We start from the raw sequence: 7,626 nt of genomic DNA on the forward strand, positions 1-7,626 counted from the left end.
CTGCCGGGTGGGCCGGGGGCTTAGCTCCGGAGAGAGGTTTCCCACTGGACTAGTGCAGAGCCCCGCCCCTGCTGCGCCGGCCCTGCGAGCGCCAGTTTCCTCATCTGACAGCTGGAAACAAATCCTTCGGGAAGTGGCTAAGACCCACGAAAATGTTTTAATATCTTTTATTTTTGGTAAAAAATACTAAGCGCGACCGGGCGTGGGGGCTAACGCCTGTAATCCCAGAACTTTGGGAGACCGAGGCAAACGGATCACTTGAGGTCGGGAGTTCGAGACCAGCCTGGCCAACATGGTGAAACCCCGTCTCTACTCAAAATACACAAATTAGCCGAGCGTGGTGGTATGCGCCTGTAATCCCAGGTACTCGGGAGACTGAGGCAGGAGAATCTCTTGAACCCAGGAGGTGGAGGTTGCAGTGAGCCAAGATTGCACCGTTGCACTCCAGCCTGAGCGAAAGAGTGAGACCCTGTCTCAGAAAAATAAATTAATTAATTAATTAAAAGGGCCGGGCGCCAGTGGCTCACGCCTGTAATCCCAACACTTTGGGAGGCCGAGGCAGGTGGATCACCTGAGGTCAGGAGTTCAAGACCAGCCCGGTCAACCTGGTCAACATGCTAAAACCCCTTCTCTACTAATAATACAAAAATTAGCTGGGCGTGGTGGCGGGCACCTGAAGTCCCAGCTACTCGAGAGGCTGAGTCACGAGAATCGCTTGAACCCAGCAGGTGGAGGTTGCAGTGAGCCAGGATCACACCATTGCACTCCAGCCTGGGCAACAGAGTGAAACTGTGTCAAAAAAGAAGAAAGGAGAAGGAGAAGGAAGAGAGAAAAGAAAAGAAAAAGTACTAAATGCAGTGGAAAGTAGCATTTTTATTTTATTTTATTTTTTAAATGGAAGAAGAGCCCACAAAGCAAAAGTGCCCAGAGCCAACAGAAATCTCTAGAGAAGGGACCTCTCTGGTAGTTGCCAAAGGGAGCCGCTGATGCTGTTGTGAAGCCTGCAGCACGATTCCTAGCATGAAGTAGGGGGTGAGAGTATGACAGGCTCCTGATGATCACGGAAAGGTTTTTGTTTGGTTGTTGTGTTTTTGTTTTGTTTTAATTTTAGATTTGGTACATGTACAGGTTTGTTACATTGATATATTGGGTGATGCTTCTAATAATCCTTTCACCAACCTTTTTCAACTTTTACCCCCCTCCACACCTTCTGCCTTTTGGAATCCCCCATGTCTGTTGTTCCCATCTTTGTATCCAAATCACAGAAAGTTTTAAACAGGGAGATTAACGCCATCAAATCTGGATGTTTTCAAAGGTAATGCCCATGGCTGAGCGCCGTGGCTCACACCTGTAATCCCAGGACCTTGGGAGGCCGAGGTGGGAGGATTGCTTGAGACAAGAGTTCAAGACCATCCTGGGCAACATAGCGAGACACTGCCCCCCGCCCCCTGCCCCCAGCCAGGTATGGTGATACCCCTGTAGTCCTAGCTGCTCAGGAGGCTGAGGCAGGAGGATTGCTTCAGCCCAGGAGTTTGAGGTTACAGTGAGCTATAGTTGTGCCATTGCACTTCAGCCTGTGTGACTAAGTGAGAGCCTGTCTATAAGGGAAAAAAAGAAAGGTAATGCCCATGTCAGTAAGGAAAGAGTATTAGAGAAAAGAGCTCCAGAATACTGATAATAGTGACTATTTATGGAGAACTTATAAGGGAATATGTCTTCATTTATTCAACAAATATTTATTGAGTGTCCCCTAAGTGCCCAGCACTACGCTGCTCCCTGGAGCTCAGTGAACAAATTGGACGTGATCCTTGCCCTGGTAGAGCCTGCATTCTGTTGAAGGAGCTGAATGGGTGGGGAGGGGGTGGGAGGAACAAATGAAATAAGGACAGGTGATCAGTGCTAGTATTCTGTGGTAACAGGAGAGATCTTCTTGGGGAGATCAGAGATGGCCGCTGAGAAACTTACATTTGAACTGAGAGTCATGTCATGAAAGGGCCAAGCAAGCTAAGACCCAGGCTAGAGCATTTCCAGAGAGCAGAACTGCCAGGGCAAAGGCCAGGCATGCATACTTGGAAAAGAAAGGCCACTGAGACCGGCACCTGGCAGGCCGAGGAGAAATCTAGATGAGGTGGGCAAGGCAGGGAGGGCCAGATCTTGGGAGGAAGTTAGGTCTGTATTAACTGAGGGCCATCTCTAAGGATTGAATGTAATAAGGTATGCCAAGCACTGAGCAGAGAGCTTGCACATGGTAGATGTTCAACAAGTATGCATCATTATGAGGAACATGAAACGTTTGGATTTTTTTTTTTTTTTTTTTTTTTTTTTTTGGTTTGCTTGCTCTGAGTGGGTGAAAGGACATATCTGAGTTTTCAAAGGCATTTCTCCTAGCTGAGGGGGCCTTACAGAAGGAAGTGAGAAGGTGAGAATGTAAATTAAGAGGCTCCAGTGAGCATTAACGCAGCCTGAGAAGGAGCTGCGGCTAACTGCTGTGAAGTTGGTGTCAAGTCCAGAGGATACAACAGCCTCGGAGGTGGGAGATAGGGGCCAGGAGCAGGGGCAGGGAAAATGCTGCTGTGACCCCCAGCTTGTGTGCCTGGGGATGGCCCACGGCTGAGACAGAGAACCCAGGAGGAGGGCAGGTTTCTGCAATGGGATGATAATGAGTTCAGATTGGGTTGTGCTGAGTTAGAGGTGCCAGCAGGACACCCCTGCGGAGATGTCTTGCAGGTGGTTGGAGATGGAAGTCTGCAGCTCCAATTCAAAGGATCCAGCTCCAGCTTCTATTCACAAGATTAAAGTGTATTAAGTTAATGAGTGCCCCTGCTGTTGGCTTGTTTCAGGGTTCATTTTCACTTGCTTTCTCAAAATGTTGGAAAGAATATATGGCTGTTAAACTCCTACTACCTCTCCTCTTAAGATTTTTTTAAAAATAGTGCCGGAATTGAAAGCAGACCAATTAATGTATGTATAACTAATTGTGCCTACAGAATTGGGGATTATTCAACTCACTTCTCCTTCAACCAAAAGGTTGGTTAATCCATTTATTGTTAAATGGATTAACAAACAACCCATAATGAAAGCATTACATTCAGTCTATAAGTCGCAATGATTTAAAAGTAATTGGGTCGGCTGGGCGCAGTGGCTCAGGCCTGTAATTCCAGCACTTTGGGAGGCTGAGGCGGGCGGATCACAAGGGCAGGAGATAGAGACCATCCTGGCTAACATGGTGAAACCCGTCTCTACTAAAAACAAACAAAAAAATTAGCCGGTGTGGTGGTGGTGGGTGCCTGTAGTCCTAGCTACTCTGGAGGCTGAGACGGGAGAATGGCGTGAACCTGGGAGATGGAGCTTGCAGTAAGCCAAGATCGTGCCACTGCACTCCAGCCTGGGTGACAGAGCAAGACTCTGTCTCAAAAAAAAAAAATAGTAGTTGGGTCTATAGGTCTTGCCTCCTGAGATATTGTGGATCTGTTGTTTCTTCCAAAGCTTTGTCTAGATTGTCCAAATTAGCTTGCATTGCTTAAATACTCCTGAAGTCATTTAAGTTCTAAAGTCATTTTCCTGTTTAAGAAGAATTCCGGGCCGGGCGTGGTGGCTCACGCCTGGAATCCCAGCACTTTGGGAGGCCAACGCAGGCGGATCACTTGAGGTCAGGAGTTTGAGACCAGCCTGGCCAACATGGTGAAACCCCGTCTCTACTAAAAATACAAAAATTAGCCATGTGTGGTGGGGGGTGCCTGTAGTCCCAGCTACTTGGGAGGCTGAGGCAGGAGAATCGCTTGAACTTGGGAGGCAGATGTTGCAGTGAAGTGAGATCACACCACTGCACTCCAGCCTCGGCGACAGAGCAAGACTCTGTCCCCCTGCCCCCCTGCCCCCCAAAAAAAAGAAGAAAAGAAGAAGGAGAAGGAGAAAGAAGAAGAAGAAGAGGAGGAAGAGGAAGAGGAAGAGGAAGAGGAGGAGGAGGAGGAGGAGAGAGAAGAAGAAGAATTCTGTTGGAGAATTTTTATGAAAATTAGAAGTTGGTTTCACTTAATCCATTGAAGAAATACTGAGTGCCTACTAGGTGTCATGTGCTGGGATACAGCTGAATCAGAATCACAGTTCATCTGGTGCTAATGGCAGAAAAGGAGAAAAGAGAAGCTGTCTCTGATAATTTTTAACAAATGCAGCGACCTCAGAAAGAGGCCAAGAAGTCCTTTCCAGGGAAATTACGTTTAAACTGAGACTTGTGACTTGAATCTGGAGGACAAACAGAATAGGGTACAGTGGAGAAAATCAGAAATGACAGTAAAGAAAATGTCTGGAGTGCAGACATCAAAAGGAGAGAGAGAGACAGTAAGGGGAGAGAGCAAGGCCAGGCCAGAGAGAGGAGGGGGGGAGAGAGAGAAAGTGAGAGAGAGAGAGAGGCCAGGCCAGAGAGAGAGTAAGGGAGAGAGAGAGGGGCCAGGTGAGACAGAGAGAGAGAGTAAGGGGGAGAGAGAGAATAAGGGAGACAGAGGGGCCAGGCCAGAGAGAGAAAGAGAAGCCAAGCCAGAGAGAGAGAGCAAGGGGCGGGAGGGAGAGAGAGGGAGAGAGAGAGAGACCAGGCCAGAGAGAGAGAGAGAAAGTAAGAGGGAGAGAGAGGGACCAGGCTAGAGAGAAAGAGAAAGTAAAGGGGAGAGAGAGAGGCCAGGGTTGGGGCGGGGGAGGGCAGACCAGAGAGAGAGAGTAAGGGAGAGAGAGAGAAAGGCCGGTCCAGAGAGAGAGAGAGAGAGAGAGAGAGGCCAGGCCAGAGAGGTAGACAGGAGCCAGATGGCCTAGAAACTTAGTTTGGACTTCATCTCCAGGCAATGGGTAGCCTGAGAAGGCTTTTAAATACAAGAGTGACATGATCAGAAATGGGTTTGCAGCTCTTTCAGGCTACCCTATGGAGAAGAGATCTGAGGGGAGCAAAGTAGAACCTGGGAGACCAGTTAGGATGCTATTGATGAGACGTCCAGATGAGACTTTATGGTAACTGAGATGAAGGCAGGCATGAGGATGAAGTGAACACATTTCGTGGAAACTTAGAAGGTCAGATAGATCGCAGTTTGAAAGGTCTTACCCAATGAGTGTATAATGAACACCCCAATCCTTAAATCTTTCCTCTTCTATTCATGTTTCAATCCACTCCTCTCTGTCTTCTGTCTCTTTCATGCCAATGCCATCATTTCTTCCATATCCAAAGAGCACTTCTCTGTTTTCATTCGATTTGATTTCTCGACAGTTATTGACACCAGTGATAGCTCTGACCCTCTTGAAATACAGAGCTATTCTTCCTCTGTATCTGCAGTACAATACTCCTGGATTTCCTTCCACCCCATCACTTGTTTATTCTTGGACTTCCTTCTTGTTGTCCTTCTGCTTATTCTCTAGATATTGCAGTTCCTCAGGACTCAGACCTGGATCTCTTCTCTACTTCCACTCTCTTCCTAAGAGATTTTATTTAGCCCACGTCTTTAAAACCATCTATGTGCTGAGAATTCTCAAATTTATCTCCAGCTCTCGTGTCTTCCCTGATTTCCAGACTTGTGTCTTCAACTAATCTAACTGCCTCTTAACCTCATCTTTGGGTTTTCCATGGGCATCTCAAACATCTCCATGAGCAACCCAAATGTCATCTTTCTTCTGTTTTCTCCTCTCGGGACATGGGGCCACCAGGTCCTTAGTTACCAATATCAGACACCTGAAAACCATTTGTAACTTCTGTTCCCCCATGACTTCTATTCAACCCAAGGCAAATTCTGCATCAGATCCACTTGAAAAATCTACTTCAAATCTATCCGGTTGTCTCCATCATTATGCCACTGTCTTAGTTCAGGCTCTTACCAGCTCTCACCTGGGTGGCTGCAATAGCCACAGACTGATCTGACTCATCTTTCTTTTCTCTGTTACAATCCATTCTCCAAACAGCAGTGTGATGGTTTACAAAATATATCCACAACTTTTTTTATACTCCTCTCTTCAAGAGGCGGAGCTTAATGTCCTCCCTCTTGAGTGTGAGCTGAACTTAGTGACTCACCTCTAATGAATAGAATAAGGCAGTAACGGTGGGGGACTTCATGGACCAGGTCATAAAAAGACACTGGGACTTCCATTTTGGCCACACTCTCTCAGATCACTCACTTTGGAGGAAGCCAGATGCCACACTGAGAGCAGCCCCATGGAGAAATCCATGGTGAGGAACTGAGGGCTCCTACAGCAGCTAAGTAGGTGGGCTCGGAGGTGGATTCTCCACTTTCAGTCAAGTCCCAGCTGACATACTGCTTGCAACTTCATGAGAGACCCTGAGTCAGAACCATCCAGCTAAACTGCTTGTAAATTTCCTACAGAAACTATGACATAATAAATGTGTGTTGTTGTAAGTATATCAATTTGGGGTAAGTTTTTGTGCAGCAATAATTAACTAATGTGAGTGTCTAAAGCAGTCTTTTAAAACACAGATTATGTCCCTCCACTGCTTAATACATCTCAGTGGCCTCTCATTTCATCTGGAAAAAATAAAAATAAATACCAACAAACCATTTTCTCATGTCTGACATGACAACAGAGTGAGGTCAACAAATCTTGCCCCTTAAATGCCACAATGATACTGGACAAAACTGTCAAAAATAACCATTGCAGCCTCTGGAAATAATAGACCAAAGGCATACAGCAAATGGAGAAGCATTTATTAATTAAAATTACTAAACTTTAAGTAAAATCAGTGTGAATCTGTGACATTTTGGTCTGTGTATTTTCTTATTCTTGAAGCAACAAGGGAAATGTGATTAATGACTTGACTGCTTATCAGGAAAAACTGGAAGCCAAAGGTAGTGGAAGGACGTATTCCAAATGCTAGAATAGAGCAAACTGTCAACCAAGAATTTTATATCCAGCAATATCAAAATAAAGGTAAAATAAATACATTCCCAGATAAAGACTGAAAGCATTTGTTGCTAATGACCTGCCTTACAAGAAATAACTAAAGGAAATTCTTCAAGCTGAGTTACTCTAGATAGTAACTTCAATTCACAAGAGATGAAGAATATCAGAATTATCAGGTAAATATTAAAGTCTATAAAGAGACTCTTGTTCTTCTCTTATCTTTTAAAAATATGTAATATTAAATATAGCATCATCATAACACTGTACGGTTGCATTTATAATAGCAAAAGGATGAGGGGAAGTGAGACATTGGAGCGAGGGTTCTTTTTTTTTTTTTTTTTTTGAGACAGAGTTTTGCTCTTTTGCCCAAGCTAGAATGAAGAGGCATGATCTTGGCTCACTGCAACCTCCGCCGTTCACTTGAACCATTGTGCAAGTGATTCTCCTGCCTCAGCCTTCCCAGTAGCTAGGATTACAGTCACCCACCACCACGCCCGGCTAATTTTTGTATTTTTAGTAGAGATAGTGTTTCACCATGTTGGCCAGGCTGGTCTCGAACTCCTCACCTCAGGTGATCTGCCCACCTCAGCCTCCGAAAGTGCTGGGATTACAGGTGTGAGTCACTGCACCTGACCGAGGTTTCTATATTTTACTGAAATTAAGTAAATTTGGGCCGGGTGCAGTGGCTCACGCTTGTAATCCCAGTACTTTGGGAGGCCAAGACAGGTGGATCACGAG

Source organism: Rhinopithecus roxellana, chromosome 13 (assembly GCF_007565055.1).
Source record: "Rhinopithecus roxellana isolate Shanxi Qingling chromosome 13, ASM756505v1, whole genome shotgun sequence".
Classification (NCBI taxonomy): Eukaryota; Metazoa; Chordata; class Mammalia; order Primates; family Cercopithecidae; genus Rhinopithecus; species Rhinopithecus roxellana.